Source organism: Helianthus annuus, chromosome 15 (genome assembly GCF_002127325.2).
Source record: "Helianthus annuus cultivar XRQ/B chromosome 15, HanXRQr2.0-SUNRISE, whole genome shotgun sequence".
Taxonomy (NCBI): Eukaryota; Viridiplantae; Streptophyta; class Magnoliopsida; order Asterales; family Asteraceae; genus Helianthus; species Helianthus annuus.
The window spans coordinates 82,878,099-82,899,758 of NC_035447.2; the positions used below are offsets into that span (position 1 = coordinate 82,878,099).

The window sequence follows — 21,660 nt, forward strand, 5'->3', positions numbered from 1 at the left end:
TCGAAACCGGCAACCATTACTGAAGTCATCGATCTGAGCATATCACTGACTGAAGAAGCCATCAGACTAAACAAGTTTTCTAATGGTGATTAGAAAAAGAAAGAGGCTCGTGTGGAGTCGTCTGGTGAAAACAAACGGAAATTTTCCCACTTCAAGCAAGGAACCAGCATCATGAGCAAGAAGGGTGAATTGAACACACCGGCAGGGCCAAAACCGGTGTCGAAAACAAAGGGAAGGGTTACATGGGCGCTTTGCCCAAATGTGACATATGCCTGTACCATCACTCAGGTCAGTGCAGGTTGAGGAAATGCGAGTCTTGTGGTAAGGAGGGCCATTCGAAGGATACTTGCTGGGTTGGCACAGGTGCTGGTCGTGGAAACAATGGTCATAGGGGTTTTGGTAACAACAATCGCGGTGGGAACGGAAATGGGAACCGCAATAGTGGAAATGGTAATCGGGGAAATGTTGGAAACCAAACTGGGAATCGGGGAGCAAACAATGCTCAAGGTGGTAATGGGAATGGCCGAGGGCCAGGATGTTTCAACTGCGGAGAAGTCGGACACTTTAAAAAGGAATGCCCAAAGCTCAACCAAGCTTGTGGAAGGGTATTCAACATAGGGGCAAGGGAAGCACGCCATGACCCGAATGTTGTCACTGGTACGTTCCCTATAAATCAACGCTTTGCATCTGTTCTGTTTGATACTGGTGCCGCCTATAGCTTTGTATCGTTAGAATTTAATAATATGCTTGGGTTAACTGCTAAGTTAGACGTTCCGTACTCGATCGAACTGGAAAATGGAAAGCTAGTTGAAACAAATGAAGTCCTCAGAGGATGCGTGATCGAATTGGGAGGACATGAGTTCACTTTGGATCTACTGCCAGTCAAATTGGGAAGCTTCGACGTGGTAGTAGGGATGGATTGGCTGTCTAGCAACAAAGCCGAGGTGGTTTGTCACGAAAAGACCATTCGCATCCCAATGGCCGATGGAGAGACGATTGTAGTTCATGGAGAAAAGCGTGATACGCCATTTAGAATCATTAGCTGTCTGCAAGCTAGAAAGTGTTTACAGAAGGGATGTGTTACCTTTTTGGCACACATCGTGGATAAAGACGCTGCTGAGCCAAGGATTGAAGACATTCCAGTCGTAAAGGAATATCCTGAAGTCTTTCCAGAAGACTTGCTAGGATTGCCGCCACAGCGACAACTCGAGTTCCACATTGACTTAGTCCCAGGCACCGCGCCTGTGGCTAAGGCACCTTATCAACTTGCACCTTCAGAGATGCAAGAGCTGTCAACACAACTTCAAGAGCTGTTAGATAAAGGATTCATCAGACCAAGCTTCTCACCTTGGGGAGCTCCAGTTTTGTTCGTTAAGAAGAAGGATGGTAGTTTTCGTATGTGTATAGACTACCGCGAGCTTAATAAGTTGACTATCAAAAACAGATATCCTTTGCCAAGGATTGATGACCTGTTCGACCAACTTCAAGGTTCAAGTTTCTACTCAAAGATCGATCTACGATCAGGTTACCATCAACTGAGGATACAAGAGGAAAGTATTCCCAAGACTACTTTTAGAACTCGATATGGACATTACGAGTTCCTGGTTATGCCGTTTGGGCTAACAAACGCACCAACAGTTTTCATGGACTTGATGAACAGAGTCTGTAAGCCATACTTCGACAAGTTCGTGATTGTGTTCATTGATGACATTTTGATCTACTCGAAGACGAAGGATGAGCACGAACAACACTTAAGAGCTATCCTAGAGCTACTTAAAAAGGAGAAGTTGTACGCTAAGTTCTCGAAGTCTGAGTTTTGGCTACACGAAGTCCAGTTTCTTGGACATGTGGTTAATGGAAATGGAATCCATGTGGATCCTACAAAGATTGAAGCAATCAAGAGCTGGGAGACTTTAAAGACGCCAACCGAGATTCGACAGTTCTTAGGGTTGGCTGGTTATTATCGAAGGTTCATTGAGGATTTCTCTAAAATCTCTCAACCTCTGACCGCACTCACAAAGAAAGACAGGAAGTTTGATTGGGGTGACAAGCAAGAAGAAGCGTTTCAGTTGTTGAAAAACAAGCTTTGTGACGCATCGATTTTAGCTCTACCCAAAGGCACAGACGACTTCGCGGTATATTGTGATGCCTCGCGTCAGGGTTTAGGCTGTGTGTTGATGCAGCGACAGAAGGTTATAGCCTATGCTTCGCGCCAGCTGAAGGTACACGAGAAAAATTATACCACGCATGACTTGGAGTTAGGCACGGTGGTATTTGCGCTGAAGATCTGGCGACATTATTTGTATGGCACGAGATGTACAATCTTCACTAATCACAAAAGCTTACAACACATATTTAACCAAAAGGAGCTTAACATGAGGCAAAGACGCTGGGTTGAACTGTTGAACGATTACGATTGTGAAATCAAGTATCATCCAGGGAAGGCGAATGTGGTCGCCGATGCCTTGAGTCGAAAGGAAAGGATTAAGCCCATAAGGGTTAGGGCTTTGGAAATGATTGCCCAGACAGACCTTCCTTTGCGCATTCATTCTTCGTAGAGAGAAGCTTTGAAAGAAAGGAACATTGAGGGCGAGTATCTCCGTGGGATGGAGAAGCAGTTGGTACCAAACGGGGAAGGAACCTTGTGTTTCATGAAACGAATTTGGGTTCCTCTGTTTGGAGGATTGAGAAAGGTTATTTTCGATGAGGCTCACAAGTCACGGTACTCGATTCATCCAGGAGCGGATAAAATGTACCAAGATCTTAAGGATTTCTATTGGTGGCCTAGGATGAAAGGCGATGTTGCAGTATATGTTGGCAAATGTTTAACGTGCGCCAAGGTTAAAGCCGAGTACCAAAAGCCTTCAGGTCTTCTACAGTAACCTGAAATACCCAAATGGAAATGGGAACAAATTTCCATGGACTTCATAACGAAATTGCCAAAGACGCCCAAGGGCCATGATACAATTTGGGTAATAGTAGACCGTCTAACAAAGTCTGCGCACTTCCTGCCAATCAAGGAGAAATACCACACGAGTAAACTTGCTGAAATATACATGAGGGAGATTGTTGCACGCCATGGAGTGCCTCTCTCGATTATCTCTGATAGAGATGGACGCTTCGTGTCAAGGATTTGGCAATCCTTCCAAGAAGCTTTTGGTTCACAGTTGAATCTGAGTACTGCGTATCACCCACAAACTAATGGCCGGAGTGAACGAACAATTCAGACATTGGAAGATATGCTGAGAGCATGTGTAATGGACTTGGGTGGTAGCTGGGATAATCATTTACCATTGGTCGAATTTTCGTACAACAACAGCTACCACAAAAGCATTGGAGCAGCGCCATTTGAAGCTCTTTACGGACGCAAGTGTCGATCACCGCTATGCTGGGCTGATGTGGGTGATAGACAGCTGGTTGGTCCCGAAATAGTTCAAGAAACAACAGACAAGATCTTTCAAATTCAAGAGCGCATCAAGGCAGCTCGCGACAGACAGAAAGGTTATGCAAACCAAAGGAGGAAACCTTTGGAGTTTCAAGTTGGAGATATGGTTTTGTTAAAGGTTTCACCCTGGAAGGGTGTGGCACGCTTTGGGAAGCGTGGGAAGTTGAATCCGCGTTACATTGGCCCTTTCAGAATCCTGCAAAGGATTGGACTTGTAGCATACAAATTGGACTTACCTGCTGAACTTAATGGCGTTCATGATACATTCCACGTATCGAACCTGAAAAAGAGTCCAACTCAAGAGACAGTTGTCATTCCCGCTGACGAGGTTCATATCGACGACACACTCCACTTTGTTGAAGAACCTGTTGAGGTCACTGATTGGAAGGTTAACAAGACACGTCAGAGTAGTGTCAAACTCGTCAAAGTTCGATGGAATGCAAGACATGGGCCAGAATTCACATGGGAACGTGAGGATCGTATGAAGGCCAAGTACCCACATTTATTCCCCAAGACTCCTGCAACTAGAAGCAGAACCTAAAATTTCGGGACGAAATTTTCTTGACGGGGGGAGAATGTGACAACCCTCACAATTACAGGTACTGTACAATTAATTAATTTTAATTATGTGCTTAATGACTGTGCTTGATAACAACTGACACTTTAAACTGCTTACTGATTTATGTTACATACATACATGTGCATCACCTTACATACAGTCACTCCATTTAATTCATACAGACTCTTAGTGACAAACCTGATGCACAAAGCACAGTTAGCACAGTGAGCGGATAACTCAGACACATGCTGACAATGGCAGCACATAGACAGACACTATATTGAGGCCAGTATGAGCCAGAGACAGGATACTACACTAGTAGGGAGTGTAGGGAAGTGAGGGCCATAAAACTGCTTCACTAGGTGATAATTATAGTACCGAGAAGTGCCTAAGACACACTATAAATGCAGAGTTCTGTATTTAATATTAAAATTCAGCAATGTAAAATGCTAGTAGAGTGCAAAAATATGGCAGAATGGTCCTGTATACTTTCCTAAGTGCCGGGAATAATTTATGTAACAAAATATATATATAAGACATTAATTAGACCAATTAAGCACTTTAACGGGACAGTACCTAACTGGATAACCGGACATTACCCGGAACACTAAATTTTTGTCAAACACATTGTTTCACTATTTCTTGGCTTGTCGTGATCCTCGAACACCCTAACACCCACTAAAAATCAATTAACAAACATATAAAAGTTCAACACTTGAGATCTAACTTACCATTACACTTTAGTTACAAAATGTTCCCCTTTACACCACCCCCCCCCCCTAGCCGAACTCGGTCCCAAGTGGACCCACCATATCATCCACCATGCCTCCTATAATCTTAAGATTTAATCCCATTTGTTTAATGGATTGTTGCTTGTGTGAATAACCATAATATATGAGACATGTCTATAAAGCATGGCCCTAAGATCACAACCATTTCTTCTCATTATCTCTTCACTCCCACTCCCCAAACCCCCCTCCCTCTCGGCTCTCTTCCACCGCCCCCATCACCACCACATAACCACCATCATCTTCCATTTTCAAGCAACTTTCAAGCTTAAAGGTTGATACAAGAGAGCTTGCTTTGTGTGGAGCTTCAAAGGAGCTTTGTTCTAGTCTTTTTCATCATCTTTTCCCTTCATCTTCATCACTAGTTTCTACCCTAGCCTTGTGCTAGTAGTAATTCTCGGTTTACTCTTATTTATGTCTACTTTGTGTAGTTAAAAAGTGTATTATGTTGAGATTCATGAGAACACTAAAAGAGTTAGAACAAGAAACATAAAAGTTTACATGAAGCTTACATAAAGTTTACTTATGGATGAAACTTGAAGATGAAATGATGTTGTTATAATATTGTAGCAAACATGTTGTTATTTTTGATGATTCTTGGATGTGTGATGTTAATCACCATAAAAGTCTTGTTAAATAAACTTAGAAGTATGATTTAACAAGAGTAGGAAGTGGTTATGTATTACACAAATAACCACCTCCTAGTCTAGTCATGAACTTGAATAAAAATAGATTTTTCTAAAATATAAATGAACTAGTAGATTGGTGATCATGGTGATTCAAGTTTTTACTAGAAGCTTTCTAAGTAAACCAAGTTAGAAAAGCGGTTTTTGGGAAAATCATAACTTTACCTACACTTACATTATTTTGAGAAACAAAATAAATGTGAGAACATTTATTTACAAGAAGAGTTCAAGAAGTTAATTTTGTAAGTATTATTTACAAGTTGTGAAAACGTAATTCGTTTAAGAAAGTGATTTTTAATAAAATAAATGCACTTTGGAAGGTAACTAAGCCTACTAAAAGCTTCACTAAGTTACTACGCATTTTCGGGAAATATCAAGTTCATGAATATTATGTAACAAGTATATTTTTGCTCTTGGTGATGTAAAGTTGTTTAAAGGATTGTTGTTGATTGATTTTGAAAAGAAAATGATACGTTAGTAAGAGTGGACGCCTCCATTTACAAAGGAAACTCTGGCGAAATTTTTCTAGAATTTCAAGACTTAGAAAAATTATTTTCTAACAAGTATTTACAAACTGTGTTAACTTTATTTTCGGAAGTAAACTTCGCCATAAGTTTTATTACAAAACTCCAAAATATCGGAGGTGAGTTTTCGAAAATAAAAGCGAATAAATATATATTTTAAATATATATTTCATGTTAACACGCTCGTGTGATTATTTGTATTTTTTTTTTGGAAAAATATATAATTTGGGACATATTATTTTTGATAGATAAAATATTATATATTCTAAAGCGGGACTTAAAAATATATAATGCGAATACTATAAATCACAAAATACATGTATAAATACCCTCATACTTGGGAAGGAAGTGCATACAAAATAATTAAGAAGTGTGGATACAAAATAGTTGCCTAACTATTTTCCTAAATGCAAAGTTAAGTTAAAATAATTATTATTATTTTAACAAGTATAATACCAAAGTAACGCAACTCAAAACACTAAACCCTAAGCCAAGGCACGGCCCATTCGTCTAATAGACATTAATACGTGTAGGTCGTCACACAGCAGGTTGAGTTGGGATCGACTATTTCACGAGACGCCTTTCTGTGAGTTCATGTCCCCCTTTTCTTTTAACTGTTTTCAGTTTTATACTTCGGGGGTGAAATACATGTTACAATTTACAGACGCTTTTATAAATGGTATGGTTAGCTTAAGGAGGGTTTAGACGCTTAGATCATGTGAAAGGTGGGTACAACACTTAAGGCCATTAATCCTCGTCGTAGGACCGAGGGACATGAGTGATAGATCTATTTGGGTGTAGCGAGCCCACACCCATGAGGCCGGGGCGGCCCATAGTGGTGACTGTGTCTTACAGCCGGAGGCCCGGTACAAATTTTCTAGGTTTGAGTACTTCCTGCACCGTTTCACACATACCAGTGGCTTTGCAACCCATTGGTGATCTCTTTTATTTTTCCTTAATTGCTACATACCAGGGTTTTTCATACATACAGACCCATTTCAAAGGTTTATACAGACTCACATACACATGAACTCGCTCAACTTTTATTGCTTTTTCAAACTACATGTATTTCAGGAAACTAAAGGATCTGGCAAGTGTCTGCATGCATGTTAAGTTGCGTTTAATAAAGATGTCATCCGGGGTAGTTGGTTTAGGAGGTGTAATCCCTTGCCTGGACGGGTTACATGTCTTTAAACCATGTTTTTATTTCAAGTCTTTTGTTGTGTCTGGTAAATATGTTTTAAACAAGTATGGTTTGTAACTTATCGTATGTGTCGACATTTTCCAACAATGATGTTGTGGTAGTATTTGACTTAATGAATGGATGAACATCTTATGTTTTAATTTCATATAGCATTTGTTGTGATTGTTGCTATGGTATTAAGAAGTCACACCAAATTAACCCACGCTTCCGCAAAAGCCAGGGTGTGACATCTTCAATGGACAACAAAGCTGTAATAACCTATCAGAGAGAACATCACAATCCACATCTACATCTTGCTTAGTAAATTAATACGGAGATTAAATAAAAATAAAAAGGTAGACTTACTTAACTAACTAACTAGCTAACCCTGAGAGCCTTTCTTTTGAACTGGTTCGTTAATAACACTATCAACAGGTGTTTTTAACAATTTGTTGTCTATCTAAAGTCTAAACAAAAACAATATAAAATATAAATGCATTATTGCTATGTCGAAGAACTAATTCTAACCATAGTTAAGTTAAGAATTGTAGTTGATCCAAACCATGGAGAAAAGACAAACTTCCATATGAGGATAGACCTGGCAACCGAGCGAGTCGCATACCACCATACGAAGAGTGATGGATAGACTTTGCAAACCGGGCAAGTCGAGTGGGTGACAGGTCAGAACATGTTCAGGTCGGAATCTGTCGTTCAAAAAAATGCACCAAAATTATGCATATGCCAAGCAAACTCTATTGAATATTTATGTCATACACTAAAACAAATTAATGGAAGACACAAATGACTCGAATGGCAAGCAATAAACAAATACTTAATATTATTCCATAGAGGTACTACATTGCAAACACTCAAAAGCATTTGATTTAGATTTTTTTTTAAACTGACTTGAGTAAATAATAAATATCCTAATGAGCATGGAGCAATTTAGTTTATGTGTTCCCAAATTGAAGATATGAGTATTTAGAAATAATGATATGAACAAATAAACCACCTTAAAATCACAGGCTCACAAAATCATAATATAATCATAGGCTCACAAATTCACAATCATTATAACTTTCTTCCCACAAAGATCCAACAGCATGCAATTTGCATACACCAAAACGAATGATTACCTATCAGTTTATATATCACTTATCAGTCTAACTTGGATGTTTCTACCATCAAAATCCTACACATAATTTTTATTTACAATCAGGGTTTTTATATATAATTTTTATTAACATTCAGTGATAAAGCTTACGGCTTTCTATATCCTAACTGAACTCCATAGGAACTTAAAAATTCAAAAGAGGCTTAAAATCCTTGTAGCTCACACCTTATAATATCAAAAGTGGGTTCAATAAGAAAAAAAATTCAAATTCCATGTAGTAATGAAGAATGTATGGTTTAGAGGAACTTACAACAGACGATGGTGGTAGGGGAAATTGACCTTCTGTGGGAGAATACGAATGGGGGCAGATTTGTGGTGGAAAATTGGGGTTTCAACTTTCAACTCTAATTGCAAACGGGTTATAATATATTTATAGGATCCATAAAATTCTTGACGGATCAGTTTAGGCCCGCAAGAATTTACATCCGGGTTATATTAGTATTTGGGCAGAAAAAAAATGTGTGAGTAATTGTGGTAATGACATGTGTCCCAATAGTAGATAGATTATTATTATTATTAATTCAAAGTTTGATAAAAAAATTTATTATCCTTATAATCATATTTAGTTAAACTATTGTTTAATAAGAAAAATAATTTGAAAAATAAGATAAAAAGATTATTAATTCAAAGTCTGATAAGAAAATTATTATTCTTATCTAAATTGTATTTAGTTAAACTATTATTTAATAAGAAAAAGAAATTGAAAAATAAGATAAGTAGACACTAGAGATTGACACGTGTTAAAAAAAGATTTTCAATAAAATTATGTCAATATCATCCTAAATGTTATATACATTCAATCTATTTGGTTCCACATTTACATTCATCTATTTGGTGAGAGATACCATCGATGATCGATCGGTAGATAAACAATGTTTCTAGTTCCTGCGATTAATGTTCTCTCGATGATGGATTGGATCAAGTACGCCAAGTGATTACCCTTACAGCCTTATGGCGTGTTTGACGTGTGAGATTTATGATAAGGCAGTGTTCCCGTTGAGAACTACGGAAGAGATAAAAGGTTCATAAGTTTCTTATCGATTAAAAGGTCATTAAAATGGGATAATTCACGTAGATATGGGTTTCTAGCTACTACATAACTGGTCTTTTACGACCAAAAATAAAAATTCTAAAATTAAGTGACTTGCGATTGAAATCAAATTAGTAGCAAAGTAGCCACAACACTTGTTTCATTTGAAAAAAAAAATTAAAAAAAAAAAAACCTTCTTGAAAAATTTGTGAACGCTCATTTTGGTTTCCATATGGTCCCAAAAAATTAGAGTAAACTGTTATTTTGGTCTCTGTGGTTTGGGCAGTTTTGCCATTTTAGTCCAAATCTTAAACTTTTTAAATCTGGGTCCCTGTGGTTTGCATTTTGTTGCCATTTTAGTCCAAAACTCAAAATCTCTCATTTTTGACTGTTTTAAGGCCCCTTTTTTGTCTTTATCTGCATGGGTAATTTGGTCATTTAAATTTTATTAATGCAATTTATTTATTACAAAAACCACATAATATAAATACCCCCTATCCCAATTACATCAAAACCCTAACATCATTGCAGATCTAAACCTGAATCTCGACCGCCAACACCACCTCTACATTTTTAAGACCACTTGAATCCATCCACCCATTTCACATTCTTAAACCCAATTTCCCAACCATATCCAGAACCCCATCGAGCCAAGAGAGAGAGAGAGAGAGAGAGAGAGAGAGAGAGAGATAAAGAAAGATTTGGGCTTCAATATTGCTCAGATATGTGATTTTGTGCTTCAATCTCGGACACTGACCGGAGAGATCATGGAACGGGTGAGTGTGTGCCACTGTTTCTTCATACACCGAGACTCGAATCCAGGACTCGAACAGAAGAGGACCACTACCTCTGATGACGGCCGGAGGTTGTCTTCACCGCCACCAGTCGCCGATAACCTCTCGACATCACCTGTAAATGTGACCGCCCGAAATAAGAGCGCCGGAACCTTGTCATCGGTCACTCGCCGGTCTTCATCTTCCCCATTCATGCTTCCTTGCACATCGATCTCTCTCTCAACCTTTCTCTCTTCCTCTCTCTTTTGATCTCGTCGCCGCCACCACAGTGGTGGCCGGCCATATGTGCAGAATGGAAGCATGTGGGTGTGGGTGTGAGAGTGTAAGGAGAAGAGGGGATTGAGGGATCGTTGTGTGGGATCGTCACCGACAAAACGAGGCGCCGGAGAGATCGCCGGAGTGCCGGCTCTGGTCGTCGGCTGTAATCTCTATGTAATTAGGGTTTTAGTTGTTTTTGAATAGAAATGGGGGTGAGAGGGGTATGGTGTTTTATAGAAATGGGGGTGGTGAAGGTGACGGTGGGGGTCATGGCGGTGGAGGTGGAGGTTGTGGTGGTTGAAAGTGACGGTGGAGGTGGTGGTTGTGGTTTGGGTTGAAAGTGACGGTGGAGATGTTAATTGTTATTGCGATTTTGACTGATGATGATGAATGTCTGCAATTATGACCGAGATGAAATCAGCAAGTTAGTTTATTAATAATAATAATTAATATGTTATAAAAAACCTTAGATGGACCAAAATGCCCCTGCACAAAAAGACAAAAGAACCAGCTTTCAACAGTAAAAAATGAGAGATTTTGGATTTTGGACTAAAATGGCAACAAAATGCAAACCACAGGGACCCAGATTTAAAAAGTTTGAGAATTGGACTAAAATGGCAAAACTGCCCAAACCACAGGGACCAAAATGGCAGTTTACTCCAAAAAAATAAAATATGGAAAGTTCAAATCTTTTTGCACCCCTAGGCGAAAAATAAAATCTTTGGATTAAAATGACAAAATAACACAAACCACAGGGACTAAAATGACATTTAACCTCAAAAAAAAAAGTAAAAAATAAGTCCAAAAGGGTATCAATGTGTTCGTTAAAAACTAAAAAAACCCCTTAAACTTTTGTTACAAACACTAAAAAAACCCCTTAAACTTTTGTTAAAAGTTATGTATAAATGGGTATCGACGAGTTCCTTAAAAACCAAACTAAAAAAATAGTTGAAAGTTAGCAAAGCAAAAAAACTAAACAAAAAAGAAGGTGCAACTTAGCTAAGCTCATGAGTCACATTAACATATGCTCACTATTAAACTTTTATTGTGAAACAACCTAACCTATTAGCAATATGAAGGGAAGAATAAGAAAATGAGATTGTAAATCTTATTGATTGATCTATCTTCACCATACACAAATGCCATTATACATATAGGCACATACATTAATATTAAAGGAACTAAAGAGATAGGAGTTAGATAAGTTATGTATGTGGAGAGTCACAGTATAAATGATACATTCATAACACTCCTCCTTGACTATCCACATACCTTTAATACACTTGGTGATGCTGCCTCGTTAAAACCCTTGCTAGGAAAACCCAGTGGGACAAAACCTCAGCTAAGGGAAAAAGAGTGCAGCGCATATTTTCTCCTCCTGATACTTTTGGATCAGATATGTGCCTCATTAAAAACCTTACTAAGAAAACTCATTGGGATAAAACTTAGTCAAGGGAAAAAGAGTGCAACTTGAATATGTCTCCCCCTCATTTTAACATGTATCATTTAAGTGACGTGTGTCCATCTTCCTTGAAAGTCGAATAAAGCCTTTGTAGCGAATGATTTGTTGCTTGATCCCTTAAATCATTTATGTTGAGCAATGTTGTATAATCTTCTAAGTAGACTTTAGGTGCCTCTTTACAAAAATTATCATATGTCCATGACTGTGTTTCGTTACATTCCTGCATCTACAAGACTAACCAAACTTGTTTTGATGGGTTAGTAAAATATAATCAAATATCATTTATACCTAAAATGTTTCTTTGAACTCATTCCAATGTCTCTTCGCTTGACAAATGTTATGACATAGCTAGCAAAACATGTTAATGCACTTATGCATTTAACGATGGTACTTCTAGAATGAGAATCTCTACTTTGATAGGAGATGATAATAGGCATTTCTTATAACAAATGACTTAACAACCTTTAACATACATTAAGGTTTAACTATGCCCATACTAAAATATCCAAACATCATCTTCTAGTTGCACTTGGTGGATTGGTAAAATATAATTACATATATTACTCGAACTGCAATTCGAGTAATAGTTAGACCGTGCCAAGGTCATTCAAAAATTCTCCCTCTAAAAGTTCAACAATTTCTCTCGATGATGCATAGACATCATCACTGTAAACTACGATTATAGTGAACTTTTAAAAGTAGAAGGTCGATAAAACATGGCTAATTTAATCAAACTTATATCCCTCTTTATGCAAATATCTCGAGTTGTATAACACTCGATCTAACTATTTTAGTCCATATATGAACTCGATATAGTACGTTCTTGAGGTTTTGACATCATTAATGCTTCTAGCATTATCAATCCATGAGGGAATTCTTTCCATCTTATCCAAATATGCATGTGCTTTCACTCTTTAGAAGTTTTGCTACATAAATTTTCGCATTTAACACATTGATATCTATATCATATGCACAAATGCCATAAACACTAGCTTTTATCTCCAAAATCCATATTGTACCATGTTTGTACACTGTGTACATTGAGTTTCCATAATAACCAGGTACACATTTTCTAGGTATGTTTATTGGAGTATTGGTGCACTATTGTTACATCCATAAGGTGTTTCAATTAACCTCTTAAGCACTCAAATGCTTTAGGATACTCATGGGGAGTTCCAATTATATTCAATTCAATAACATATATAACATGTATATGTATTCAGATCTGAATTTATATAATACTCATAATATTCTCGAGAACTTATTTTATATGACTTAGTATCAAGTGATACATAACTTTCATAAGACGCGTGTCAATTCTCTTTTATATATTACCAGACTAATAAGATATTGGAAAGTCAATGCATCCACCACTGAAGAATACGTTTTCTCATAATCAATCATAGGTATTTGTGAAAATTCTTGTGCCACCAATTTTGACTTATACCATTTAATTTTATTTTCACATGATTCACGTAAAAGACACTTCTGTATCCAGCATATTTTACAACTTTAGTTGTATGGACTGTTGGTCCAGAAACTTTCCAGTTCATTAGAGAACTAAACTCTGCCTTATTTGCGTCTTTCTATTTTGGCCAATCATTTCTTAATATTCATTCATAGGCAGATCTTAAATCTTGATCCTTATCATTTAATCATTTTAAGCGCTACATTATATTCAAAAGTATAACGACGTCGATTTTTATTTCGATTCCATACATATGTTAGACATGATACAACTTATCGAGATCTCTTTATTTTCAGGTACCTGAGGTTCTTCTTGAACCATCATGTCTATTGTCTCGTCTTTAAATCTTATTACTATAACATCGACTTGACCATCTTAATTACTTGCTCCAATTTTCGAGGAATTTTGTTATTGGAATCGACTAGTCTACCACGCTTCAGGCGTGCAATAGACTCATTACAAAATATGTGGTTGTCCTCTTGGACAAAAATATAACTGGAGCATAAGCAGTTGATTATGTGACTTACTTAGTCACTCTATTTAGGTCAGTGAACTTGTCTGGTAAATTTGTTCTTTAATATTGGTAAATAAATTATACTTTAAACTTCTAGTTCATAGTTTATAGTCTGAGGATCAAGATGACATGATAATTCATTTCACTTTTCACTTTCCAACTGCTTGTTATCTCCCCCTAATGTTGGGAACATTCATTCACTAAAGTGAAAACAAATGAGCCATAAACGAATTTCTCACTAATGGCTTTAAGTATTTAATCATAGACGATTATTTATACCCAACATATTCTCAAACTTTTTAGAAGTCCCATCTTTGTGCGGTGTGGTGGATGCGTTTCAATATATGTCGCACAACCAAAATCGTTGATGAGACATATTTGGTTCCTGACCAAAAACCAACTGTATGGGGAGAACTATAACTTATTGGCTTGATGTCGTTCAAAAAAATGCACCAAAATTATGCATATGCCAAGCAAACTCTATTGAATATTTATGTCATACACTAAAACAAATTAATGGAAGACACAAATGACTCGAATGGCAAGCAATAAACAAATACTTAATATTATTCCATAGAGGTACTACATTGCAAACACTCAAAAGCATTTGATTTAGATTTTTTTTTAAACTGACTTGAGTAAATAATAAATATCCTAATGAGCATGGAGCAATTTAGTTTATGTGTTCCCAAATTGAAGATATGAGTATTTAGAAATAATGATATGAACAAATAAACCACCTTAAAATCACAGGCTCACAAAATCATAATATAATCATAGGCTCACAAATTCACAATCATTATAACTTTCTTCCCACAAAGATCCAACAGCATGCAATTTGCATACACCAAAACGAATGATTACCTATCAGTTTATATATCACTTATCAGTCTAACTTGGATGTTTCTACCATCAAAATCCTACACATAATTTTTATTTACAATCAGGGTTTTTATATATAATTTTTATTAACATTCAGTGATAAAGCTTACGGCTTTCTATATCCTAACTGAACTCCATAGGAACTTAAAAATTCAAAAGAGGCTTAAAATCCTTGTAGCTCACACCTTATAATATCAAAAGTGGGTTCAATAAGAAAAAAAATTCAAATTCCATGTAGTAATGAAGAATGTATGGTTTAGAGGAACTTACAACAGACGATGGTGGTAGGGGAAATTGACCTTCTGTGGGAGAATACGAATGGGGGCAGATTTGTGGTGGAAAATTGGGGTTTCAACTTTCAACTCTAATTGCAAACGGGTTATAATATATTTATAGGATCCATAAAATTCTTGACGGATCAGTTTAGGCCCGCAAGAATTTACATCCGGGTTATATTAGTATTTGGGCAGAAAAAAAATGTGTGAGTAATTGTGGTAATGACATGTGTCCCAATAGTAGATAGATTATTATTATTATTAATTCAAAGTTTGATAAAAAAATTTATTATCCTTATAATCATATTTAGTTAAACTATTGTTTAATAAGAAAAATAATTTGAAAAATAAGATAAAAAGATTATTAATTCAAAGTCTGATAAGAAAATTATTATTCTTATCTAAATTGTATTTAGTTAAACTATTATTTAATAAGAAAAAGAAATTGAAAAATAAGATAAGTAGACACTAGAGATTGACACGTGTTAAAAAAAGATTTTCAATAAAATTATGTCAATATCATCCTAAATGTTATATACATTCAATCTATTTGGTTCCACATTTACATTCATCTATTTGGTGAGAGATACCATCGATGATCGATCGGTAGATAAACAATGTTTCTAGTTCCTGCGATTAATGTTCTCTCGATGATGGATTGGATCAAGTACGCCAAGTGATTACCCTTACAGCCTTATGGCGTGTTTGACGTGTGAGATTTATGATAAGGCAGTGTTCCCGTTGAGAACTACGGAAGAGATAAAAGGTTCATAAGTTTCTTATCGATTAAAAGGTCATTAAAATGGGATAATTCACGTAGATATGGGTTTCTAGCTACTACATAACTGGTCTTTTACGACCAAAAATAAAAATTCTAAAATTAAGTGACTTGCGATTGAAATCAAATTAGTAGCAAAGTAGCCACAACACTTGTTTCATTTGAAAAAAAAAATTAAAAAAAAAAAAAAAAACCTTCTTGAAAAATTTGTGAACGCTCATTTTGGTTTCCATATGGTCCCAAAAAATTAGAGTAAACTGTTATTTTGGTCTCTGTGGTTTGGGCAGTTTTGCCATTTTAGTCCAAATCTTAAACTTTTTAAATCTGGGTCCCTGTGGTTTGCATTTTGTTGCCATTTTAGTCCAAAACTCAAAATCTCTCATTTTTGACTGTTTTAAGGCCCCTTTTTTGTCTTTATCTGCATGGGTAATTTGGTCATTTAAATTTTATTAATGCAATTTATTTATTACAAAAACCACATAATATAAATACCCCCTATCCCAATTACATCAAAACCCTAACATCATTGCAGATCTAAACCTGAATCTCGACCGCCAACACCACCTCTACATTTTTAAGACCACTTGAATCCATCCACCCATTTCACATTCTTAAACCCAATTTCCCAACCATATCCAGAACCCCATCGAGCCAAGAGAGAGAGAGAGAGAGAGAGAGAGAGAGATAAAGAAAGATTTGGGCTTCAATATTGCTCAGATATGTGATTTTGTGCTTCAATCTCGGACACTGACCGGAGAGATCATGGAACGGGTGAGTGTGTGCCACTGTTTCTTCATACACCGAGACTCGAATCCAGGACTCGAACAGAAGAGGACCACTACCTCTGATGACGGCCGGAGGTTGTCTTCACCGCCACCAGTCGCCGATAACCTCTCGACATCACCTGTAAATGTGACCGCCCGAAATAAGAGCGCCGGAACCTTGTCATCGGTCACTCGCCGGTCTTCATCTTCCCCATTCATGCTTCCTTGCACATCGATCTCTCTCTCAACCTTTCTCTCTTCCTCTCTCTTTTGATCTCGTCGCCGCCACCACAGTGGTGGCCGGCCATATGTGCAGAATGGAAGCATGTGGGTGTGGGTGTGAGAGTGTAAGGAGAAGAGGGGATTGAGGGATCGTTGTGTGGGATCGTCACCGACAAAACGAGGCGCCGGAGAGATCGCCGGAGTGCCGGCTCTGGTCGTCGGCTGTAATCTCTATGTAATTAGGGTTTTAGTTGTTTTTGAATAGAAATGGGGGTGAGAGGGGTATGGTGTTTTATAGAAATGGGGGTGGTGAAGGTGACGGTGGGGGTCATGGCGGTGGAGGTGGAGGTTGTGGTGGTTGAAAGTGACGGTGGAGGTGGTGGTTGTGGTTTGGGTTGAAAGTGACGGTGGAGATGTTAATTGTTATTGCGATTTTGACTGATGATGATGAATGTCTGCAATTATGACCGAGATGAAATCAGCAAGTTAGTTTATTAATAATAATAATTAATATGTTATAAAAAACCTTAGATGGACCAAAATGCCCCTGCACAAAAAGACAAAAGAACCAGCTTTCAACAGTAAAAAATGAGAGATTTTGGATTTTGGACTAAAATGGCAACAAAATGCAAACCACAGGGACCCAGATTTAAAAAGTTTGAGAATTGGACTAAAATGGCAAAACTGCCCAAACCACAGGGACCAAAATGGCAGTTTACTCCAAAAAAATAAAATATGGAAAGTTCAAATCTTTTTGCACCCCTAGGCGAAAAATAAAATCTTTGGATTAAAATGACAAAATAACACAAACCACAGGGACTAAAATGACATTTAACCTCAAAAAAAAAGTAAAAAATAAGTCCAAAAGGGTATCAATGTGTTCGTTAAAAACTAAAAAAACCCCTTAAACTTTTGTTACAAACACTAAAAAAACCCCTTAAACTTTTGTTAAAAGTTATGTATAAATGGGTATCGACGAGTTCCTTAAAAACCAAACTAAAAAAATAGTTGAAAGTTAGCAAAGCAAAAAAACTAAACAAAAAAGAAGGTGCAACTTAGCTAAGCTCATGAGTCACATTAACATATGCTCACTATTAAACTTTTATTGTGAAACAACCTAACCTATTAGCAATATGAAGGGAAGAATAAGAAAATGAGATTGTAAATCTTATTGATTGATCTATCTTCACCATACACAAATGCCATTATACATATAGGCACATACATTAATATTAAAGGAACTAAAGAGATAGGAGTTAGATAAGTTATGTATGTGGAGAGTCACAGTATAAATGATACATTCATAACACTCCTCCTTGACTATCCACATACCTTTAATACACTTGGTGATGCTGCCTCGTTAAAACCCTTGCTAGGAAAACCCAGTGGGACAAAACCTCAGCTAAGGGAAAAAGAGTGCAGCGCATATTTTCTCCTCCTGATACTTTTGGATCAGGTATGTGCCTCATTAAAAACCTTACTAAGAAAACTCATTGGGATAAAACTTAGTCAAGGGAAAAAGAGTGCAACTTGAATATGTCTCCCCCTCATTTTAACATGTATCATTTAAGTGACGTGTGTCCATCTTCCTTGAAAGTCGAATAAAGCCTTTGTAGCGAATGATTTGTTGCTTGATCCCTTAAATCATTTATGTTGAGCAATGTTGTATAATCTTCTAAGTAGACTTTAGGTGCCTCTTTACAAAAATTATCATATGTCCATGACTGTGTTTCGTTACATTCCTGCATCTACAAGACTAACCAAACTTGTTTTGATGGGTTAGTAAAATATAATCAAATATCATTTATACCTAAAATGTTTCTTTGAACTCATTCCAATGTCTCTTCGCTTGACAAATGTTATGACATAGCTAGCAAAACATGTTAATGCACTTATGCATTTAACGATGGTACTTCTAGAATGAGAATCTCTACTTTGATAGGAGATGATAATAGGCATTTCTTATAACAAATGACTTAACAACCTTTAACATACATTAAGGTTTAACTATGCCCATACTAAAATATCCAAACATCATCTTCTAGTTGCACTTGGTGGATTGGTAAAATATAATTACATATATTACTCGAACTGCAATTCGAGTAATAGTTAGACCGTGCCAAGGTCATTCAAAAATTCTCCCTCTAAAAGTTCAACAATTTCTCTCGATGATGCATAGACATCATCACTGTAAACTACGATTATAGTGAACTTTTAAAAGTAGAAGGTCGATAAAACATGGCTAATTTAATCAAACTTATATCCCTCTTTATGCAAATATCTCGAGTTGTATAACACTCGATCTAACTATTTTAGTCCATATATGAACTCGATATAGTACGTTCTTGAGGTTTTGACATCATTAATGCTTCTAGCATTATCAATCCATGAGGGAATTCTTTCCATCTTATCCAAATATGCATGTGCTTTCACTCTTTAGAAGTTTTGCTACATAAATTTTCGCATTTAACACATTGATATCTATATCATATGCACAAATGCCATAAACACTAGCTTTTATCTCCAAAATCCATATTGTACCATGTTTGTACACTGTGTACATTGAGTTTCCATAATAACCAGGTACACATTTTCTAGGTATGTTTATTGGAGTATTGGTGCACTATTGTTACATCCATAAGGTGTTTCAATTAACCTCTTAAGCACTCAAATGCTTTAGGATACTCATGGGGAGTTCCAATTATATTCAATTCAATAACATATATAACATGTATATGTATTCAGATCTGAATTTATATAATACTCATAATATTCTCGAGAACTTATTTTATATGACTTAGTATCAAGTGATACATAACTTTCATAAGACGCGTGTCAATTCTCTTTTATATATTACCAGACTAATAAGATATTGGAAAGTCAATGCATCCACCACTGAAGAATACGTTTTCTCATAATCAATCATAGGTATTTGTGAAAATTCTTGTGCCACCAATTTTGACTTATACCATTTAATTTTATTTTCACATGATTCACGTAAAAGACACTTCTGTATCCAGCATATTTTACAACTTTAGTTGTATGGACTGTTGGTCCAGAAACTTTCCAGTTCATTAGAGAACTAAACTCTGCCTTATTTGCGTCTTTCTATTTTGGCCAATCATTTCTTAATATTCATTCATAGGCAGATCTTAAATCTTGATCCTTATCATTTAATCATTTTAAGCGCTACATTATATTCAAAAGTATAACGACGTCGATTTTTATTTCGATTCCATACATATGTTAGACATGATACAACTTATCGAGATCTCTTTATTTTCAGGTACCTGAGGTTCTTCTTGAACCATCATGTCTATTGTCTCGTCTTTAAATCTTATTACTATAACATCGACTTGACCATCTTAATTACTTGCTCCAATTTTCGAGGAATTTTGTTATTGGAATCGACTAGTCTACCACGCTTCAGGCGTGCAATAGACTCATTACAAAATATGTGGTTGTCCTCTTGGACAAAAATATAACTGGAGCATAAGCAGTTGATTATGTGACTTACTTAGTCACTCTATTTAGGTCAGTGAACTTGTCTGGTAAATTTGTTCTTTAATATTGGTAAATAAATTATACTTTAAACTTCTAGTTCATAGTTTATAGTCTGAGGATCAAGATGACATGATAATTCATTTCACTTTTCACTTTCCAACTGCTTGTTATCTCCCCCTAATGTTGGGAACATTCATTCACTAAAGTGAAAACCAATGAGCCATAAACGAATTTCTCACTAATGGCTTTAAGTATTTAATCATAGACGATTATTTATACCCAACATATTCTCAAACTTTTTAGAAGTCCCATCTTTGTGCGGTGTGGTGGATGCGTTTCAATATATGTCGCACAACCAAAATCGTTGATGAGACATATTTGGTTCCTGACCAAAAACCAACTGTATGGGGAGAACTATAACTTATTGGCTTGATGTGAATTGATGGTACTATATATAAAATTACATGTACCTAAATGAACTTTTGCTCATCTCATGATTACTAGCTTTGTAACTAATAGTAGACGTTTATTGATCCCAATAACACTTATTCCAATGATCGTTAATAACTTGGGAATCAAATTCACAATTATCAAATAAATATACTAATCCGGATTAATATGCTTGCTATCACATTAGCTAAGACACAATCACACAAACTTCAGGTTGTGGATTTGATAACCATTTAGACGATGCATCGATTTAAAAAAACTAAATGGTATCATTTTGGGATATGCATATCCTTTAATCGCTTCCATAATATTTAGGTATACACACCCTCGTTTATTTTGCAAATATATAATTTCCCTTGAGAGCAAACATTACATGCTAATTATTATCTTGAAGAATCTTCTAGTTCTTCATTATGTTTCACATCATCATTGACTCGGTGTGGTCTAACCGGTCATGCCAACTAATTAAATAATTATGATCCATAAACTCCTGGTTTATGATCGTATGTGTATTACTTGCTCGTATGTAATACAAAACGTATGATACGAGAGAATATACTATAACTTCAAAGTTAAAACCATCTCATTATGCAATCACTCCTTAGTTTGCCACTTTTGGTGGTCCATCTCATTATTAAAATGACCATCATTACAATTTTTAAGTCATTCTCATCATTACAAGTTTCTCAATTAGGTCCATCATTACTTATACAATGATTAATATATAATCACATTCACTTTTGAGAATGGAGTAGAACCAAAACAAGCTTCATAGTTTTTCATTATTTACTCGGTCACATGAGTATAAAATCATTTCATTTTTTCATGACTCTTATAATGATATTGCTACTTTAGGAGCATATGTCTCAAGTGTGACAAATGAAAAGAGTTTAATCGATT

The 21,660-nt window shown here is 36.3% G+C and overlaps 1 long non-coding RNA gene across 1 annotated transcript; it reads right to left on the bottom strand.

The window, feature by feature from the left end:
* Nucleotides 1-7,582: 7,582 nt before the first annotated feature.
* LOC110909811 lies at nucleotides 7,583-8,704 on the bottom strand. The gene is made up of 2 exons (XR_002575655.2): nucleotides 8,610-8,704; nucleotides 7,583-7,889 (listed from the first exon to the last, which is right to left on the bottom strand). It is a non-coding gene; the product is annotated as an uncharacterized LOC110909811 (long non-coding RNA).
* Between the last annotated feature and the right edge of the window lie 12,956 nt (nucleotides 8,705-21,660).